This window comes from Mustela nivalis, assembly GCF_964662115.1.
Source record: "Mustela nivalis genome assembly, chromosome: 2".
Lineage (NCBI taxonomy): Eukaryota > Metazoa > Chordata > Mammalia > Carnivora > Mustelidae > Mustela > Mustela nivalis.
Genome location: NC_139021.1, coordinates 39,351,649 through 39,373,120, shown reverse-complemented (window position 1 = coordinate 39,373,120; position 21,472 = coordinate 39,351,649). Strand labels below are relative to the sequence as shown.

The 21,472-nt window shown below is 42.2% G+C and overlaps 2 long non-coding RNA genes across 2 annotated transcripts in view; one reads left to right on the top strand and one right to left on the bottom strand.

Annotated features, from left to right (window-relative positions):
* Positions 1-21,472, bottom strand: part of LOC309860595 — a 961,417-nt gene that overhangs the window by 511,986 nt on the left and 427,959 nt on the right. The gene's annotated exons all lie outside the window — the stretch shown is intronic.
* LOC309859111 lies at positions 16,235-19,879 on the top strand. The gene is made up of 2 exons (XR_014308550.1): positions 16,235-16,503; positions 19,650-19,879. It is a non-coding gene; the product is annotated as an uncharacterized lncRNA (long non-coding RNA).

Below are 21,472 nucleotides of genomic sequence, written 5' to 3'. Positions count from 1 at the left end.
ACAAAATTCAATTGGTCATCATTGAAGGTATCAGTGAGTCAAGTCATTATTTAGAAAACTGCAAATAAAGAGACAGAATCAAGCACTTATTATATCTTCACTGTATATAAGCAAATATCAAACGAGGGGAAGTTTCATTTTGTGGAAACATTCCAACTCATAAGTGAAGGACTGGTAGAATTAGAATATCAACACTTTGCATCCCTTAATAATAATGGATGATCATTAATAACGGCTAACATCCAGAAAGAGAAAGACAGTTAGATATTATGTACCTCCAAAGGAAAGAATATAATAGCACCTGGGAATTTTTCTTTACAAAAAAATCAAGCCTATATTTGATCTAGCCATTAGATCCAATTTATAGGAAATAAAGACAACAAAAGAACTTATTAAACTACCCCACATAGATGAAACCAGCAAATCCTACCACATAGAAATTCCAGAAAGGAAACTCCGGTTTCTTTAACAACTAAATTGCAAACAAAAAGAGAAAGATAGTTAAGAAGCCCATGGACGTAAAGAGATTAAAAGACATATCAACTAATAGCAAGGAGTGAAACTAATTTGGAGACTGTTCCAAACAAACTGTACAATAAAACTATGACATTTATAAGACAACTGAAAATTTGAACACTGACCTGATTTTGGATGATATTAAGAAATTACTGTCCATTTATGTCAGTGTTGATGATAGGATAACAGTTTCCTTGGAAGAGTCAGTATCTTTTAGAAACACATGAGATACAACCTAAAATATCAAAGGGTTAAATGATATAATATCTGGGACTTGTTTCAAAATAAGACAAGAGAGTGAAAGTGAGTAACAGTATGGATAATACAAGATTGGCCATAGATTGCTAATTGTTGACATTGAGCAACAGGTGTGTGAGAGTTTGTTTTACTACTCTCTCTTCTTTTGTAAGTTTGACATTTTCTATAGTACAAGATTTTTAATTAAGCTATTTGGAAATTCCATCAGTGATCAGGACTTATAAACCGGTACACTCCACTATGGCAAAAGGGTCAGCAGACAGCTCTTTGTCAGGGAACTCCCAATTATCAGTATGTGAAAGTATTTTCTTTGCACTAGTTCAGTGTCTCCAAAGATCAGTTTTCCAGTGTCCTGCTGAGGAGTTTCTCCCTGGCTATTTACATTTTTTAGAGGAGAAAGGAAGGAAGCAGCCTAAGGGTGACACATTTCACAATGGAGGTTTTTATTTAATTCACTCCTTCAGTTCAGCACTCTCCCTGCCCTCCCTATATCTGGTAGCCCTGAATAATTCCAAAGAATGAACTTCCAGTGTCGTTCTTAGGGTTAACATCCCCTGCTTAAACAGCATCAGGGAGTGTTTCTGCTTTTTGTTTCTTCATTTATTTAGTTTTTTAGATACCACCTAGGAGTGAAGTCATGTGGTATTTGTCTTTCTCTGACTTATTTACTTAGCATAATACCCTCTAGGTCCATCCATGTTGATGCAAATGACAAGATCTCATTCTTTTTATGGCTAAATAATATTCCATATATATGTCACATCTTCTTTATCCATCTGTTGATGGACACTTGGGTTTCTTCCATTTTTGGCTATTGTAAATAACGGTGCAATACTAGAGCATAAGGTATAGACTCGTCTAATCATTATGTTGTATACCTGGTACCATTGTGTTGTATACCTGGTTGTATACCTGCTATACCTGGTAATGTAACATTGTATGTTAACTCTACTTTGATTACAGCAAAAAAAAAAAAAGCATCAGGGGTTTGTTTCCTTTACAGAATTTCAATTCCACAAGTCTCCTGGTTTTAGTTCAACACCTCATGCTCGCCTTTGGGGTTTTCCTGGCACCCTTATATTCTTAAACATTACAGGAGGAAGGGTACAGGGAGCAAGTGATTGGCCAGCCATCAATATCCTACTCTGTCCTTCATCAGCATCTCTCTCAAGAGTACTTGAGGTGATGATCTCCTCTTTGCTACTATGTCAGGTACAAGTCCTTGCTTTACTTTCAATCTTTCAGAGTTGGTTTAAATTTCTCATCCTTTAATATTTCCTCCTTCCTTTTTGGGGTCTCAGGAGGTAGAGGTAGAAGAGGAAAACACATGAAGTCAATGTATCAATTTAACTAGGAGACTCGTTAAGACTTTTGTTTAAGGGGCACCTGGCTGGCTCAGTGGGTTAAAGCCTCTGCCTTCAGCTCAGGTAATGATCCCAGGGTCCTGGGATTGAGCCCCACATCAAGCTGTCTGCTCAAGCGGGGATCCTTCTTCCCCCACCCACTCTGCCTGCCTCTCTACCTACTTGTGATCTCTGTCTGTCAAATAAATAAATAAATAAATAAACTTTTTTTACAAAAAGTTTCATTTAAAATAAAAGCTGCTTCATGGGAGATAACGGTTCTTCTTGTTTACCATCACACCTAACGCAGTGTGGTACAGTGTGCCGGAGTAATTCACATCCACATTTTTTTTGTTAAGATTGTGATGTGTGGCAGGAGGTCAAAGGCACAAGGGCAGATGAAAACTCTTCTGCTCTACAAAGAAAACAGGAAAATGTCCAGAGCTCTGAAACTGATCAGCAATGTATGTGCCATCATTCTTTCTAAAGCTACATTTGAAATATTTTTGACTTTAACTTTCCTTCCCTTATACCAATCATCTTCGTTGTTAAGTTTGTTTAGAAAGTAATTTTTAAAAGATTACACTGATAACCCCAAGCCAGTTTGAGACAGGGTAAGTCTGCTGATGCGGGACTCTTAAAATGTCCATTAGTACACTTCTCTTGTCACTTATCACCCAGAGGGTCAAGCCTTTGGTATGAAAGTTGTTTATAAACTGGTAGCTTTATTTTTAAAACAGAGAGGAAGGGTTGAGGTGCAGCTGGGCAGAAGATTGTACACTTAAAGTTTTTAGAGATTCACACACATTATGAACCAGCCCGGGGTTTGTGAGTATTTTACAACTCAACCATTAATCACTAACCTTCTGTTGGAACTTGATGCATGAGGGCGCAATCTCTTTTAAAAACCATGAGGTATGGTTGGGAAGCCAAGTTTTTCTTTTTTTCTATATAATCCCACAACCAAAGAATATAATAATAACTTTTATTGAAGGGACACAATCTCCTGAAGCTTGTGATTCTCTATCTCACAGTTATTTGGGCATTAATGAAACTTTCTGTGATTTTTTTTTTCCCCCATGTTCTGGGGATATGGTTAAAGAGATAGAAGTGGCCTAATTCAACTAGTCATCCAAAATCATACCTTCTTTCAAACAATAACAACTTCCCTCATGGCTATAGTGGCTCTTTATTGTGATAATAAATATCCATTCATCCCTCTAAGATTTTCATTCCTGTCATTTCCTCTCCCCTACCCAGGTGTCCATGCTAGAAGCTGACCTTTCCTCCTTCCTCCTACCAACTCCAGTCTGATGGGCTGATGCAACCCGCACATTCTATTTCCCCGGCCATCTTCATTGACTCATGCGGTGTATGTGACATTCACTGAACCAGAGTGAATCTTGGGACGCATCCTTGCCAATACTGAAGTCCCAAAGCACTGCCGTCACTTCTGTCACCATGAGGTCAGTCAGCCTGCGAGTCACAACAGGAAATGAGAGGCAGCAGAAACAGCAAAATCACAGAGCAACAGAGGTGGGGCCATGATTAGACATCTACTTGTGAAACCCAACCTACTCTGGACCTTTGCTGAGATAAAAATTCCCCTTTATAGTGTAAGCCATTTGGGGGTAGGTTTTCTGTCACACAGAACAAAAAGCGTCTGGAAACCTGTGACGGTCCCCTCAGAGCCTACACTTGGGGAAGCACCATTCAAATTAAACTTATTTTGTGTGTGCGGCAAAAGTGAGGAAAGGCACGTTGAGGTTCAGAGATGGACGTGGAGACGTTGGACAATTGCCCAAGCACGTAGAGTGAGTCAGAACAACAAACCTGATTTCTAGAAGACCATTTGGCACGGCATCACCCAGGACCATTTGCAACACCTTCAAGAGAGGCACAGGTCTTATGGGAGGAAGAAAGTAAATACATTTGACCTAACTCTACTGTGTTGCACAGCCTTTGTGGGTCACGTGAGGGGTCTCTAAAATGAGCATAAAGTTCATCTCTATTCTAGGAAGAGAGAATCTCTGAGCCCCAATCACGGGCAACCACCTGTCAGTGAGAGTCACTGTGTCATCCCAGTGAGTGGCTTTGAGAGTGCAGCTGACGACACATTGCCCCAACAAGCCACATCCTCTCTCTCACTGGTTGCCAGGCTACAGTCTGAACCATGGCTTTCTCCCCAGCGAGTCCACTGTGCTTTCACTCATAAGAACCAGGCCCACCTGCCACTGAGCTCCTTTCATTTGCAGGTTCTGGAAGAGGCACTTTACCTGTATGTTCTTGGTCCCCACAGAAATCCCGCAAAGAAATATTGTTGTCCGCACTTTGCAGACAACGTAGCTGAGGCTCAGAAAAATTAACTCTCATTAATTCAGTCCACAAATATGTGTTGAGAGCTTTGCACTCTGCTGGACATTTTGCTAGGCCCTGAGACACAAAGATGAAATGTCACTGTCAAGGTACTCAAGGTCTGGTGGGAGTTACAGACATAGAAACTGATAGTTACGTTACAGGAAATCAAATAATAGTGCTACAAACAGAGCAGGGGGAGGGGTAGGGTATAGGAGACAAAAGTTCTGGGAAGGCTTCCTGGAGGAGGTGACACATGAGCTGAATCTTCACATTTGCATAGAAATCATCTAGGTGAGAGGCTGAGGGAAGAAAAAGAGAGTCCTGGGAGAGAGGAAGATACGTTGAGGCAAACAGCAGGAAACAACTTGTGTGTGGAAATCTGACGGAGTTCAGTGAAGTTGGAACAAAAAGGGAGGGGAAAGCAAAGATGAGAAATGAGGCTGGAGATGCAGACAGAGCCCAATTTTGGTGGACCTTGTATACTTTGTTAGGGACTCTGTGATTTTTCTCTGGGAATTTCAAAGCACTTTTAAGCTAGGTGTTGATAAGAATACAATATGTCACATGAAGAACAACTAACTCCTCTTCTAGATGGTAAAATTTTATGTAAAAATGTAGATGCATAAAAACCTAAATGACCACTGCCAAAGAAATGGGACCTATTGCACACAGCGGGGTATCACTCAGACCTAAAAGAGGAAGTCCTGCCAAGTGCAATAACATGGATGGGCCTTGAGGACATTATGCTAAGTGGAACAAGCCGGTCACAAGAGGACAAATACTGCATAAGTCCACGTGGATGAAGTATCTAAAACAGTCAAACTCATAAAAGCAGAGAGGAGAATGGCAGTTGTCAGGGGCGGGTGAGGGAGAAGTGGGAAGTTGCTATTAAACAGGTATAAAGCTTTGGTTATACAAGTTCTAGAAATCTGCTGTAACACTCCTGTAGTTCACGATACCGTGTTGTGCACTTACAGATTAAGAGGATAAATCTTGTGTTAAGTGTGGTGTGTGTGTTTGTGTATGTGTATGTACACCCACATACACATAGAAATCTTCAGAAAAAAAACTTTTTTTTAACTTCCTGACTCCTTCAGATTTGCAGGGAACCTAAGGGAAAACTTGACTTGATGTCTATTAGCAGGTAGACATGCTCCTTTGTGAAATACTGTTGAAATGCTCTTCATGCATTCATGTCTTTGCTGCTGTCCAAAGGCTTCTTGGAGGGTTGTTCTGGGTATTGGTAGGGCTTCTTCCAGTCTTGCTAATGTTTGCCACAACCTCTGCCTCTTCACACAACCCACAAAAAGACTGCAACAGGCACCCTGACAACAGATGAGTCCTGGGAACTCTACCCAGTGTGACGCCTCTATTCTTCAAAGAGAAGATAGCCAGAAATAAAGCAAGCTGGAAAAGCAGGACCCCATCAACCCACTTGTCTGAATCCCCTTAGCAGGAAAGTGACAAAAAGATGCCAGTGGGGGGAAATACGTTTGGCGTAAGAAAGCCGATGTTAAATCTATTGGGGGCTGTGAGGCAAGGCACATGAATGCAACCAGATGTATGGTTGTGTTTTATGACACCCGGGCTCCATGTATTAGGTATCTTCTGTGCAGAATAGGCTCTGAAAGGGTAAGATACATATCTTCAGTTTTTTCCCTCTTCCAGAAGCCAGCACATATCTTCAAAGTGGAATGAAACAAGTAGTTGCTAGTGAACGAATGTTACAAAGAGTAAGGAGGCAAAAACAAACAACCCTATAGAATTCAAGGGAATGGAGAAAGAGATCTGTCCCTTCCCTCTTAGGAAATAGAGCTCAGTAGAGGGTTTTCCTATTCTTATCTGTAAAAATCATCTCGAGGCCCATAGAAGTTAGTCAATGTCGAGAAAATGTCCTTGCCAAGCCTCAAAAGAAAAGAGCCCTTTGAGCAAAGTGAGTCATAACAACTCCTTCTAATTGTGGGGAACAAACAGTGGCAGGTTGTAAAAGGAAATGCATAACTGAATACCAAGTGCATAACCCATGAACCAAGGGTAAGTCCTGGAGATGGTGTGTCACACGTTTGTGAGTATTCTCTCTCTTATGGACCGCGGTACCTATCCTTGGGGAGGCTATAATATAGTTAATAAAACAAAATATACAGTCTTTGCAATGGTTTTAAATCACGCAGAGAGCTGCTGTGCATCAAAAGCAAATTAATAGACTATAGGCTATGAAGAAGGAGGCATCCTAGAATCAAGCAATGTCGGCCCCCCCCCCTTTGGATGCATGAACAAGCTGGACCCCTCTGACTGCTCACCTCTTAAAGACTCATTTTGGCTTATTTTCCCATCAAGGATAATGGGCCCTACCAAACCATCCCCACTCCCTTACCTCTGTCCTGTGAGCATTGGCTTATATCTTGACCGGTGTTAGAGGTGCAGCCCAGAGCCAGCCACATTTGTCTTTCTGCAAATCTATCAGAACTTTTTTTTTAAATTTTTATTGTGTAATATTAGTCACCATAAAATACATCATTAGTTTTTGATGCAGTGTTCCAAGATTCATTGTTTATGCACCACACCCAGTTGCTCCATGCAATACGTGCCCTCCATAATACCCACCACCAGGCTCACCTAACCCCCCACCCCCCTCCCTTCCAAGACCCTCAGTTTGTTTCTCAGAGTCCACAATCTCTCATGCTTTGTCTCCCCCTCCGATTTCTCCCAGTTCACTTTTCCTTTCCTTCTCTTAATTCCTCCGTGTTATTCCTTATGGTTCCTTAAACCATGTGATAATTGACTCTCTCTGCTTGAGTATTTTACCAGCATAATCTCCTCCCGTCCCATCCATGTTGATGCAGAAGTTGGGTATTCATCCTTTCTGATGGAGGCATAATACTCCATAGGGTATATGGACCACATCTTCTTTATCCATTGGTCTATTGAAGGGCATCTCCTCTTTCCACAGTTTCGCTATGGTGGACATTGCTGCTATGAACATTGGGATACAGATGGCCCTTCTTTTCACTCCATCTGTATCTTTGGGGTAGATGTCTCAATAGTGCAATTCCTGGGTCATAGGGTAGCTCTATTTTTAATTTTTTGAGGAACACTGTTTTCCAAAGTGGCTGCACCAACTTGTATTCCCACTGACAGTGTAAGAGGGTTCCCCTTTCTCCACAGCCTCTCCAACACGCGTTGTTTACTGTCTTGTTAATTTTGGCCATTCTAACTGATATAAAGTGGTATTTCAATGTGGTTTTGATTTGAATCTCCCTGATGGCTAATGATGATGAACATTTTTTCATGTGTCTGCTAGCCATTTGTATGTCTATCCGAACTTTTTAAAAGATCAAGCTTAGTCACGGCCAAAATATCACACTCCCCCCAGCTAGCTTCCCAGAGTAGATTAGAAGATAAACATAAAAGCTACACCAACAACCAAAAACTTTGACTCAATTCCTTGGTCAAAACTGTCCCAGAAAGAATCATCAGTGTTCTCATAATTATCAGAGGTACAGTTCCAAAGAATCATTTCTCACCTCATTTGTTTATGCACAGGATTGACTTCAATTTGTCAGAAATAACTGCACTCCTTCGCACACATGGCTTGGTGCTGGGCTCTTTGTCATACCCCAGCATGAGCAAGAAAGTCTTGGTTGCAAGATTCGCTGGGCTTGCTTTCTAGAATGATCCATCATAGGGTGTGGGCCAGGGAGACTCAGCAGAAGAAGCATCCTGGGGTCCCCACTTCTCTCTGCCCATGGGATTAGGTTCTTAAAAGAGAAATGCCACAGGCCTGGGATGCTATAATTATCATGGCCATTTAAGGATTATGCTCATGGGAGACTATAATTATCCAAATATTGTTGCATTCAAGAATATTTTACTTACAAGGGAGTGCCTTCATTTTTACAGGATCTTTCAAGGGGGTCCAAAGGGTGTGTCCTCTCTAATGTGGTTCCTAAAAGAAGCCAGAAATAAACAGCTGGGTCTATCACAAGGGGGAGGCCCTGCTGAATCCAGCCCAATCGAGGACTTCCACTATGGGCAGAGAGGAACCAGCTTCCTTTCTTCGCCTTTCAGAGTGGTTATCCGTCACTCTAGGCCCAAACCTGAGAACTCGACTCTTCCTTAATCCTATCCTCTTCTTCTTCCCCATCCATCCATGAATACCTTTTCAGCCTGAAGTCCATCTATTTTGAAAAATACAGGGGTTCTGTTGTTTAAGGACCTGACTTTGGCTCAAGTCATGATCTCAGGGTCCTGGGATCAGGCCCTCCATTGGTCTCTCCCTTCAGTGGGGAGTCTGCTTCTCCCTCTCCCTCTCTTCCAGCTAATGTTCTCTCTAATAAATAAATATTTTTTTTAAATTGTTAAAGCGGGGGGGGGGCGCCTGGGTGGCTCAGTGGGTTAAAGCCTCTGCCTTCAGTTCAGGTCATGATCTTAGGGTCCTGGGATCGAGCCCTGCATCGGGCTCTCTGCTCAGCAGGGAGCGTAGCTTCCCCTTCTCTCTCTGCCTGCCTCTCTGTCTACTTGTGATCTACATCTGTTAAATAAATAAATAAAATCTTCAAAAAAAAATTGTTAAAGAGAGTTCTAGGCATTTAAGATACCAGTCTTTCCAGAAGTTTGTGTAGCATATGATTCACATCATAAGAGCCTCCTGCCCTGAGGGTTGACCCTTCACTCCCTCTAAATCCAATAAGATTCTACTTCCTGTAGAAAATTATACAACCTCAAACAAGTTGAGGGGTTGAAAAAAAAGAAGGGTGTACAGTGTGGAAAAGAAATGCTTAATTCAATTCAGTGAACTTCCTTGATTAAAACCTTTTTTTTTTTTTTTTCTGTGCAGCAAGCCTTATTGCAAGCCAAGTGTCTCATTAACTTTGACAGCATCCTTATAAGGCAGATACTGTTACCATCCTCATTTTACAGGTGATGAAATCAAGGAACAGAGAGGCTGGGATCCTGCTCGGTAGCACAAAGCTGATGGGAGCAGGCGCGGGACGGACACTTGGCAATCTGACTCCAAGCCCACACTTAGCCACTGGAAGAGCCACACATCTTCCTTGTCTTGGGTACCTAGCCCGTGCCAGGCATTGTAAGCAGAGCGGTGAGAGGAACAGAATGATGAGAGGCCACGGTTCGTACTCTCCATTTTCTGATGAGCTACGAGCGAAGTCTCTGCAGCACACACAGAACATGACAGATGTGACAGGAGAAATATAGACAAACCAATGCAGGAGTGTAGAGAAAGACCAGCAGACTGGCTCCAGAGAGGGCAGCACTGATGTGCGGCAGACCCAGAGAAGGTGTGGGGTGGCCAGCGTGCAGAGGAGAAGAGAACCATCAGATGCCCTGGGAAGTCCAGGATGGGCAAGGATGTGGCCTGCAGGGAGGCAGCTGTGGGAATAGAGCTTGCAAAAGCCTGCTGAGGTCAGGATGTGAAGAGCAAAGAGATGGTTGGGAAGAGGGCGGGAAAGCTTCTTAAGGCTTGTCTCAGAAGTTCAGGAACATCACCTCTCTCACATTCTCTTGGTCAAAGCAGTTGGAGAGCCAGCCCAGATTCAAGGGCAGCTACAAAAGCAGTAATCTACCATTATACCTATTACTGGTCAGGTTCAAGACTGGAGATTAAAAGTATTACGGTATGGTCCTTGTTTCAAAAAGCTAGTGACCCATATCATGGAGATTTGTGTTAGATTAAAAGAGAATGAAGAGATACAATAGCTGAAAGTAATGCCTAGACTTTAACTGGATCCTGATTTTTTTTTTTTAAATAACGCAGTCAAAAAAAATTTTAGAGACAATGGGGATTTAAATACAAACTTGACATTTAATGAAATCAGAAATTGATGTCAATTTTCTTAAGTATAATAGTGGTATTGTGATTATGTGGGAAATTGTCCATATTTTTGAGAGATGAATTATGAATTATTTTCAGGATGAGATATGATATCAACAACTTTCAGTTTCTTCAATTTCTTCCAAAAAAAATTTTCAACTGATAGATAAAGCAAATATTGGGCAAATGCTAACAGTTTTTGAGTCCCGGTGGTAATAATATGCTTGATAATTATACTGCTCTTTCAAGTTTTCTGAAATTTTTTTTGCAGTGGAATGTTGGAGATAAAAAAAAAAAAAAAATAGCGGCCTAGTTCTGACGTCTTCTTGTGAGATCTTCCCGTAAAAGAAACCAAAAAGAAATACAGACAGAAAGAAATCATAGTGAAATGAGTGAGCCCCATTACTGAATACCCTGACTTAGGGGGTCCCTATCAGTACATACTGCCTTCCTACTTAAAACATTGTTCAGAACCCTCAGGGTTAAAGTCTGATAGAAGACCCTCCTGGAGAGGAAGGGAAGCTGCATCACGTAATGCTACCACCGCGCTGGCACCCTGTGCTTCATCTTCTGAATCAAGAGAACAAAATGCTTTTCCTTCTTCCTTTCTGCAGCCGAGAGACTACAGCTGTCAAAAGAGACTTTCCTTTATGACAAGAGAAAAACACACAGAACTCAGATAAACAAACCATCGGGGAATGGGGCAGGGTACTGATCCTACCACAACTTCCCACCAACCCAGATGCCTTAGCTATATGAAGGCATCATCTTGATGTCAGGCATCATCTTGAGGCCATCCTAAGCTCCCTTGGGATGGCTTGAGTTCAGGAACATCAAGGGATGCTGAATGCCCTCCCATACCTACCTAGGGTCTTGCTTTCGGGTTCTAGTTTGGAGTCAGAGGCCATACCTCTTTTCCAGACCATGGTACACCTGTCCACTGGGACTCCGTGTCCGAGGCCAGAAGTACAATTTCGTATGATGCAAGAGGCATTGTGTCCCTATTAAATAATACTCACCCTGCTTTCCACAGAGCCTCCTTGCCACCACTCCTCTGCCCTCTTCTCTCCCAACAGACACCACACCGATGCTGCTCTTTCCTTCCTCCACAACATCTCCCTACTAATGTTAATTTTATGTTCACTTTATCCTCCACCCATCCCCTACACAAACACACACACACACACACACACACACACACACATGCCCACGCATGCGAGCTTGCGTGCTCAGAGTATTCCTCTGGTTTCCATAATGTTATCCTTTTTTAAACCACTTTCTATTTCGCTGATTCCCTTCTACTCCTTCTCCAGCTCTTCTTCCTTCTTAAATGAGCTGTTCACCAAGGGTGTATTTTTTATTCCCTTGGTGGCTTTCAACTCTTTCTGAACGTAAGAATTACCTGTGGAGCTTTGAAAAGAAATATGTGTCAAGTCCAGCCCTTGGAGTTTCTGATTCAGTATGTGTGAAATGGAGAGCAGCCATTTTTTTTAAAGCTCCCAGTTGATTTTAATATACAGATCTTCCTCAACTTATGATAAGGTTAAGTCCTGATAAACCCATCATAGAGGGAAAATATCATAAGTTAAAAATGCATTTAATAGACCTAAGCTACCAAACATCATAGCTTAGCCTAGCCTATCTTAAAGGCACTCAGAACATTTATATTAGCCTATAGTTGGGCAAAACCATCTGACATGGGACACCCAGGTGGCTCAGTGGGTTAAGCCTCTGCCTTTGGCTCAGGTCATGATCTCAGTGTCCTGGGATTGAGTCCCACATCAGGGTCTCTGCTCAGCGGGGAGCCTGCTTCCCCCACCCCCCACCACTCTGTCTGCCTCTGCCTACTTGAGATTTCTCTCTCTGCTAAATAAATAAATAAAACTTTAAAAAGAAAGAATCACCTGACATAAATCTTATCTTATAATAAAGTGTTGACTCTCATGTAATTTTTTAAATACTGAAAGTGAAAAATAGAATGGGTGTGAGTGTATCAGTTGTTTACCCTCACGATCGCCTGCTGTACCAGGAACTGTGGCTGCCTCTGCCCAGCATCATGAGAGAAGGTGGTACCATATATTACTGGCCTGGAAAAGATCCAAATTCAAAATTCAAAGCACAGTTTCTACTGAACGTGTATCATGTTTGCACATCATAAGGTCAAAAAACCACAAGTCAAACCATTGTAAGTTTGGGACCATCTGTACGTCTAAGATGAAAACCACTATTCTGCTCTCTCTCTATCTAAGAACTCAAGTAAATGAATAAATAAATGAGTAAGTGAAGGAATGATAGCTTCAAATGTTAATATTTAGTATTGGTTTTTAAGTTAACTCCTTAATTTAAATTAATTGATATTAATATGCTGATGATACCCATGTCAAATAAAATATAACTTCCTCCCCACCTGGATAAAAATTTAGTCTCCTAATATGGCATTTGTTCATTCTCTGGTGCCACAAAGCTGAGTCTTAGCTCCAGCTTTAAACACATTATTGGTTTCCAGTAAATAATTATTAAAGGACTTGTGGAGTCATGTTATTTCTAGCCCTCACATCTCTTATAAGCTCTAGCTTGATGTGTCCAACTGTCTGCTAGACTATCTGCAGGCAACTCAAGCTGAATTGACCTAAAACTGAACTCATTATCTTTCTTGCAAAAGCTGTTTCTAGCCTCACCATCATCTCTGTCTCTCAGACTGGAAACTTCAGCATCATCTTTGTCTCCATGTCAATACACATAGTAGATCTGACCAGTTGCCAAATCCTTGCAATGTTTTCAGCAGTATTGTTTGCATCATGGGAGTAGAATTCTTAAGTGTGAAATACATTATGTTCAAGTGCCAAATGCAGTAAGTTGTCTTCTGTTTTGAAGAGGATGTCTTGACCTGTTCTAGACCATTGGACCTCTAGAGGTTTCACCGATAGGGCAGCCCCTTGAATTTTCTAGGGTTTAACTCTCACCCTCTGGGGCCACATATCTTAGCAATAATATACTTTCCACTTCTTAGTCATCTGGTCTAATTAGCCTGTCGTCTTCAGTGGAGTATATCAGGGTTAGGCTCTGAATGTTCTGATGGCCTAGATTTCTTTCAACTATATTGTGGAAGAGGACAGACTAGGTACCATAGCCCTGAGAAAGGCCATGAATGTGCCCCACTGTCCATTCCAAGCGAATACCAACTGTTTTCAATCCTCCTTTCTGACATAAGTGGGGGAAAAAATATTTTCCAGATCACTAGATCAGTTGCCTCATACCATATACCTGAGTCCAGGTCAATCCACTTTAGCAAAGACACCACATCTGGAAGAACAACCTCAGTAGGGGCTTCTAATTGGTTTAGGTGTGTGGGGATCTGTCATCTTCCATGATCATCTGGTTTTTGTAAGGGTCAGACTGATGAAATTAAATGCAGACATAATAGGACCACCACCTTTTCATGTGTCAGACCTTGAGAGGTGGAAGTACTCTCTCTCATTCCCCTGAGAGGCAATATAATTTTTGATTTACTATCTTGGCTGGAGGGAGTGAACAGTTTCATGGGCTTCCACTTGGTTTTCTCTACTACAAGAGCTCTTATCCCAGAAGCCAAGGAACCAATGTGTAGGTTGTGCCAACTACTAAGTTTATCCAGGTGTGTTCACGGTCCCAGTGGACCCACTGTGAACAAAATCTGGGATAGGACCCCACTTATTACTGAGCCCCTCTGTGTCCTTACTCTAAAAGCAGGCTATCATGGTGCTTTGGGCCCCCAGGTACAAAGTCAATCAGGACTTGAAATGTTTCACTATTTCCCTTTTCCTGGTATATAGGTACAGCATCCATGACAGAAGGGAAGTTCTTTATGGAAGATGTCCAGCTAATAAAGCTCCATTTTGAAGCCTCTTAATGAAAGAATGAATGCAGACAACAACTTAAGACAATTAATTAAATGGGTGATAGTGAATGTCATAATGAATGGATGCAGCTGACACAAACCCATTGCTCAATCTTGGTTCCACTAAAAGAAAAACAACTGCATACTATGTGCCTCCTGACAGAGTAGAATAGGAAGTAGACCACCTTTCAGTCTTGCCTAAATAAAATGAACAATGAATCTAGTTAATCCTAGACCTCTCTACCAGTTTATAGGAAAATAAAGAAATAAAATAATAAATTAAAGAATACCAAAAGTAAGCAATCAGCCAAATTTAGAATGTGAGACATTCTGCAGACCAAAAGTGCCCAGTTCCTTCAACAAATAAACAACATGGGGGATGCAGGTTCAAGAAAAGAGGGGGTGGGGGGGACTGGTGTAGAAGAAGACGTAAGACATAACTAAATGCAATGTGTGGACCTTGTGTGGATCTTCATTGAATGAATCAACTGTAAAATGACATTTCGGAGACAAATAAGGAAATTTTAAAAGAAAGTGTGTACCCATGATATTTAGAGGACATTGTTTATTGTGGTGGGTGTGACAATGATCTTGTGATTATGTTAAAACAAAAACAGCATTTTGATTAAATAATATGGAACTCATTTTAAAATATACAAGCAAACTCACACTAATGTATGTTTTTTATTCATCTATGTTGTCCTACATCCTGTTTCCGTCCTTTATGAAGTATCAGCTAATGCTGAAAAATGTAACACAATGTGACAAAACATAACAGGAAAAAGTTCCATAGTCTATGATAGGAAATACCAGGGAACACTTCGGGAGGAATTATGTTACTTTGGGATGAGATACAGTTGGTCCAGTACAAATTCATGGTCCAATTCAGCAAGCTGAGAGCACTCAGAAAGGAGATCACGTCCACGGCAGTTATCAGTGAACCAGCCATGAACTCAAACATCTCCAGAGCTTTGAATGGTGCTCACGTGAGCAGCTATTTCTGCCTGTCATTTCAGATTTTTTTAAAAAAAACTAGTGTTTGTGAGCCAGTTTTGTGCAGTACAGCAGGTCTGTCCTGAAGAGAGCTTCCTGCACATATCTTGCAAACCGACACAGGATATAGAAACCAAAATTCCCAGAAATGGAGAATGTCTTTGGATATCACTCCATCTCAAAATATCTGAATTTCCTCCAAATGATAATGTGAAACTTTCATATGATATGATCTATTAAAAACCAAGACCTCAAGAGTCAAACCAATGTGCAAGTATTTAAAACAGCCGCTAACAAAATGTCTCCCTGCATACCTATATAATTAATCTAAACTTTGTGACCCACAAAGCATCCACAGATTGGAGGCCAACCCATGTTAAGCCACTGTACCTTTTAAAGAACCAAACAAACACAGATGACATACAACCACAGATCAGAATCACCCATTTTACATAAATATATTTCTGTTCGCACATCCATTTTATCCCAGTCATAGTGCTGTGCCTTATATACTTGTCTATCAATAAGTATTTTTGGAATGAATGTTTAGGGTATGGTATTAGTTCAAACTTTCTCAGTATCTGATGATTTATAAAGAAAAACTCAAACTGGCTAATGAGTTAGGTCCAAAAGATAGAGGCAGGGATTTATTTCCTTGTGTAACTAAAAAACTTCAGGGCTAGTCTTTCAGGCCCAGATGAATCAAGTAACACAAACAATGCCCTCAGGATGTGGTTTCTTTCCATCTCTCATGGTGGCTTTCCTCTGAAAGTCTCTATTTTCAGGCCTGCTCTGTCCCTGGCTACCAGCAGTCCAGAAACACACGCTCCTCCCGGCAACCCCGCAGAAGAAAACATTACACTCAAGTGTGGGAGTTCACTCTGACTACAGAGACGCAACCCATTCTCTTGCTTCCGCCAACCACCTGACCCAGAGAATCTGGAGTTCTGGTTCACCACCAGCAGCCAACTATGGAGACTGACTGAGGGCGGTTGGTCCTCTGATTGGCCAGCCCGAGTCTGGGGCCTATTCCTGGATTGGAGAAGGCACACCCCCCCCCCCAACCAGAATCATGTAGCAGAGGAGAGGCGGTATGTCCCCAGAAGAAAACTGGAGTTTTGTTGCTTAAAGCCAAGAGGAGTAAATGCAAGGCAACTACTTTGCTTTTTGTTGCATACATCGTTTCATGGTTTGGCTAAAGAGGAAGAAGCTGCTGTCAATATTGTTCTTCGGCTTACCCGACGGCTGAGGTGATTCCTTATCACTGAAAAGTTTGGACACAAGGCAGTGACAGTATTCTTCAGATAGTTGGTCCCTGAAAGCACACTGTAAGTCATTATCAATTCCTGAGGGTAATAGAGGTTTTCTCTGGGTTGTGGGGCACCGGGGTGGTTCACGTAAGCGGCTGCCTTCCGCTGGGTCATGATCTCAGGGGCCTGGGACGGAGCCCCTCCTCGGGCTCCCTGCTCAGTGGGGAGCCTGCTTCTCGAGAACCTCTGTCTCTGCTGTGCTGTCTCACTTGCGCTCTCTCTCTCTCAAATAAATGAATAAAATCTTTAAAAAGAAAGAGAGAGAAAGGGAGGAAGAAAGGAAGGAAGGAAAGAAGGAGAAAGGAACAAAGAGAAAGAACGAAATTTGCTCTGGGTCTTAGGTGTAAACCTAGTCCTGCTGCATCTTCCTACAACTTGGATGCACAAATCTAAAACAACTTAATACAGAGAAGAGAGCAAAGCAAGGCCCAGGCGGAGTCTAACTAAAACTAACAAACTTACCTGTCATCAGGAACCCCTTTTGAAATTGCATTCAGAATCCGTTTTCAAGCCCTGTGGGCAGTAGGGACCTTATCTATCTCCTTAGCTGTGGAAACCTAGAAATTGGCACAGTGCATGGTTTTATATTAGGTGCTCAATAAATACTTTGGAATGAATAAATAAGAAACCTCCTATCTCTTTGGACTGACTTTTGTGACACAACTCCCACTGCAAAACGACATAAAGCTTTTGTCTTTTTGCATCGCAGTAAAGTGGATAAAAGTCCTGAATTTTGAAAGGGTACTTCCCACAGTATATTCTAGAGTGTTTCTAGCATGCTACCACACAGATTCTCATTCGAGAATGACTCTCGGCAGTGGATAAGCCATTAATCTAATGACGTGGAAACAACAGAAGGTCCTGGAAGTTAGGCGCCAAGATCAAGATCTCATTCCTGCTCTATCACACACTCTCTCACCCTCACATTACCATAATCTATCTCTGGGACCTGCAACAGATCTCTAAAAAGTGGCTCCATCTCTAAAATAGTTGAATCAGTTACAGTGAGTTTCAACTATTTTATAGCTGCAAAGCCCATTTTTCCAACAAAATATTAACCAAAGCCCTGATTTAAAATGAGCAAACAATACAAAAAGACATAACTAAGGGTGAGTCCTGTGGTGGAGGAAGGGGGAAGGTGAGAGTGTCTGGAGTTCTCAGGCTTCTCTGCTCAGTCCTGCAACTACTGAGCAAGACTTGATGATCCTTAAGTTTCTTTCCAGCTCCCGGAGAAAACAAAGAGAAGGAAGAGAAAAGAGTTTTATTGAGACGGAAAATATTAATGACCATTAGTAGCCAGTACTAATGATCCTCTAAACTGGATTTTACTTTTTTTTAATAATTTCTTTTTTTTTTTTAAGATTTTATTTATTTGTTTGACAGGCAGAGATCACAAGTAGGCAGAGAGGCAGAGAGAGAGAGGAAGGGAAGCAGGCTCCCTGCTGAGCAGAGAGCCCGATGCAGGGCTTGATCCCAGGACCCTGGGATCATGACCTGAACCAAAGGCAGAGGCTTTAACCTACTGAGCCACTCAGGCGCCCCTGAACCAGGTTTTAGATAATGTCTCATGCATTCCAAAAACTGCAAGCTAATGAGTTGTACTTGTCTTTACAACAGAATCACTGGGGGAACTTTTATAAAACGTGAGGCCCGGGTCCCAGCCTGGGCCCATTAGAGGGTGTGTGTGTGTGTGTGTGTGTGTGTGTGTGTGTAAGGGTCCCAAGTGATTCTATTCTGCTTCAGGGATTGAGAATGCTTGTCTTAAGCCTAACCTGAGAATCCCTCCTCATCTCTAACTCCTTCTTCTCAGCTTGATTTCTCAACCCTCTCTAGGCCATCTGGCTGAGCCAACCTGTTTGTTGACCCTTCAGAGGACTTGTTCAATATGGTGATGGGTGACTCCCCCACTGTGTGTCTAAGAAAATCTGGTGATGCCTCCTGGATCTATGGAGCTATGAAGGAGAGAAGTGAGCATGATTTGGGTGGATTTTTCTCACATAGAGTTCAGCAAGAGTGAAGGTTGAGAATGCCTAGCTAAAGCAAGTCAGCACCAAATTGCCGGGGGTGGGGGGCAGGGAGGAGACAGCCCAGCCCTGAAAGAACAATGGAGGCAGAATGTTCTCCAAAGTGCTGGAGAACATGGCACAATGAGCACTGAAAATCAATGAAGTTTAAAAAAAAAAAAAGACTACCACAGAAAATGAATCAGGTGAAAATAAACCAGTCTCTAAACTATATTCCTTCCTGTATTTGCACCTGTTTCTAATAGTAAGCAAGTCCCTGTTTCATCCCCATAACTGCCCACACTAAACCAAAAATGTGAACTCCCCCAGTTCTCTGACCCTCAGCCAAATCCCAACCCGGACCCCCAAAATCCTTACAAGATTTGAAAGAGAACAGATTCATCTCATTACTTATGATGTGGGTAGAGTCAATGTGTATATTCAACTTAAATGTAGTCACCCAATCAATATATCCTGAGGGCCCATTCAGTGCTGGGCACAACACTGGGCCTGATGATTCAGAGCTGAGTGGAACGTGGCACCTTCCCTAGGCCAAGGCCACATTAAAAGTGAGAGTATGACATGTATACAGTGGCAGCTATGTGGGTGTACCATTATAGGGGGTTCCATGGGAGCTTGAAGGAAGATGCCCCTAATGCTGCCGGCTCGCTCTTCCAAGACTTCTTATGGGAATGTTGAGCGGGAATTTTTCAGGTGAGCAGAAATGAAGAACATTCCAGACTCAAGGAATCACATAGGCAAGAGTATCCAGGCAGGACAAAGCAGCACCTTTATGCACATCTGAGGGACAGCCGAAAGTCTGGGAGTCAGGGGACGACTTCTGGAGAGCCTCTGTGACTTTTTAAAGAGTTGGAACTTTATCCCTCAGATAATGAATGACTCAGAAAGTGTGAGGATCTCATTTACTTTTGGATGTTTTCTGTTTTTGTTTTTGTTTTTGTTTGTTTTACTACAGGACCTGGATTAGAAAGAGTAAGACTAGAGACAGGGAAATTAGTTTGGGTGTGTTGAGCTACACAGTAGACATCACTTAGGAATCACCAGCATACAGTTTCCTCTCCTTCCTGTGTCCATGTGACAGTTATGCCTTTCAGCCACCTTGCAACCGAAATAAGAAATGATATCGTGTGTCCCTTCCAGGCTGAGGACTTGAAGAGCTGGAAGCCACCTCAGCATTCTCTCTCCTGTGTTGTGAAGATCTTGAAAGGTCCCAGTGGAGAAGGAGCTGTCACAAGAGGGAAGAAACCTAAATCCTGAGGAAACCCCTCCAGTCCCTCCCAACCCATCCTTGCACCCAGCTTCAGCATTTGCATGAAGAAGAGATAAACTTTTGTGCTCTTATTAAGTAAAAGATTCATTCTGACTACCAAGAACCCTGTCTATGAGGAAGATGGCCTGCTCGGGGGCGGGGGCAGGGGGGGAGATACCAGAGAAGAAGACAAGCCAATCCAGAGCTAAGGATGAAATCAGATGGATAGGTTGTCATGTGAGGAGTAGTCTGGAAGGCTTCGTGGAACAAGCAGACTCTGTAAGAGCGTTGAGGAGTATCAAGTAGAACTTAAAGAGGTCACAGAGGTCACTGGGCAAGTGGTTGAAAGGAACCTCACAAATATGCCTGCTTTAATCGGGAAACTTCTCGTGGTGCAGGAATCTATAAAAGGATGGTGACAGCTCAAGTTCCATCTGATTGTTTTTCCAAGTGAGGAAGATCGAGTCTGGTTTGTTTTTTTAACAAACCATATTTTTAGTGGAGTCCATTATGAATCTTACATTTTTCAAGCTGTCTCAAAGCTTATTTTATGTTGACATATTTCAAAGCTTGCAAAATTCTTGCTCAGGCTGAGATGGGGAGTTCAAAATGAAAGGAAAGTGCATAGACAAGAGCATGACTTCATAAAACATTTAAGAAGGGAGAACTTGAGAGAGAAATGACCATTTGTGAAATCCCTCATGTTATCATCCTGCTATTTTAAAACACTCCTGTTTATAGCAGTTCTTGCTTGGTGAGAACTCATGGCAGGCTACATGGCCACCTTCTGCTCAGTCCCTTTCTCAGACTCTACTTCAAAACAAGTCACCCATTCTGATGGTTCCTCAGCAAGTCCAGAACCATGAGACACAGGGAGCACTGATAACTCCTTTATCCAACTGTCCTACAGCCTCATGAACAACTGGGCAAAAATACATACTCCTTGACTTGGCACAAGACTCGGCTCTTTTGTTATACATCACCTTCTAATACCAGATCCTAATTGATTTGTTGGATGATTTACTCAACAAATGTTCAGTGAGGGAATACCATATACAGAGCATGCTACAAAGGGGCAAGGGACAGATAAAGCTGACAAAGATGTGACACTTAGCTCCAGCGAAGCCAGGCTTCTCTTATCTCTTGGCTTCATGGTTAGGCCCAGAGGTTGTTCCACGTCATTGTTCCTATAGATCAGGGTTTTCGTTGGTACGATGGGAAATCAAATCCTCTCGTTTTGGAACCCTGCCTCTTGGCCAGCTGGTTCTTGGGCAAAAACCAAACCAATGTGTTGGCTACAGCTCAGTTGTCACACTCTCTTCCAGCCAGAGTTGGAGTGCCTGAGTGCACCTCTTAGGAGACCCCGAAACTGCTCTGAATATCGTATCATCCCACTGGGTGTGAAATCCACTTGGTCAGCCTGGATTTTCACACAAAAGTAACTCAAGACAGAAGCTGTGCTCCCCTGGCTGGCCTGCTTGACGGGGTTTTACTGAACCATCAACCAAGGTCCGTTAACAAAATTCAGAACTAGGCTTGGTGGCCCAAACAGAACTTACACAAAAAAAGCTCTATGGTATCCAGAGGGAAGAAAATGTCCTCCCCCAAATCCGATAAGCAACAGTCTTAATTTAATAATCAGAAACAGCAAAAGCAATAACCCATTTCTATTCCTTCGTTCAGCCTCCAAATCCACCTGGCTCTGATATTAACA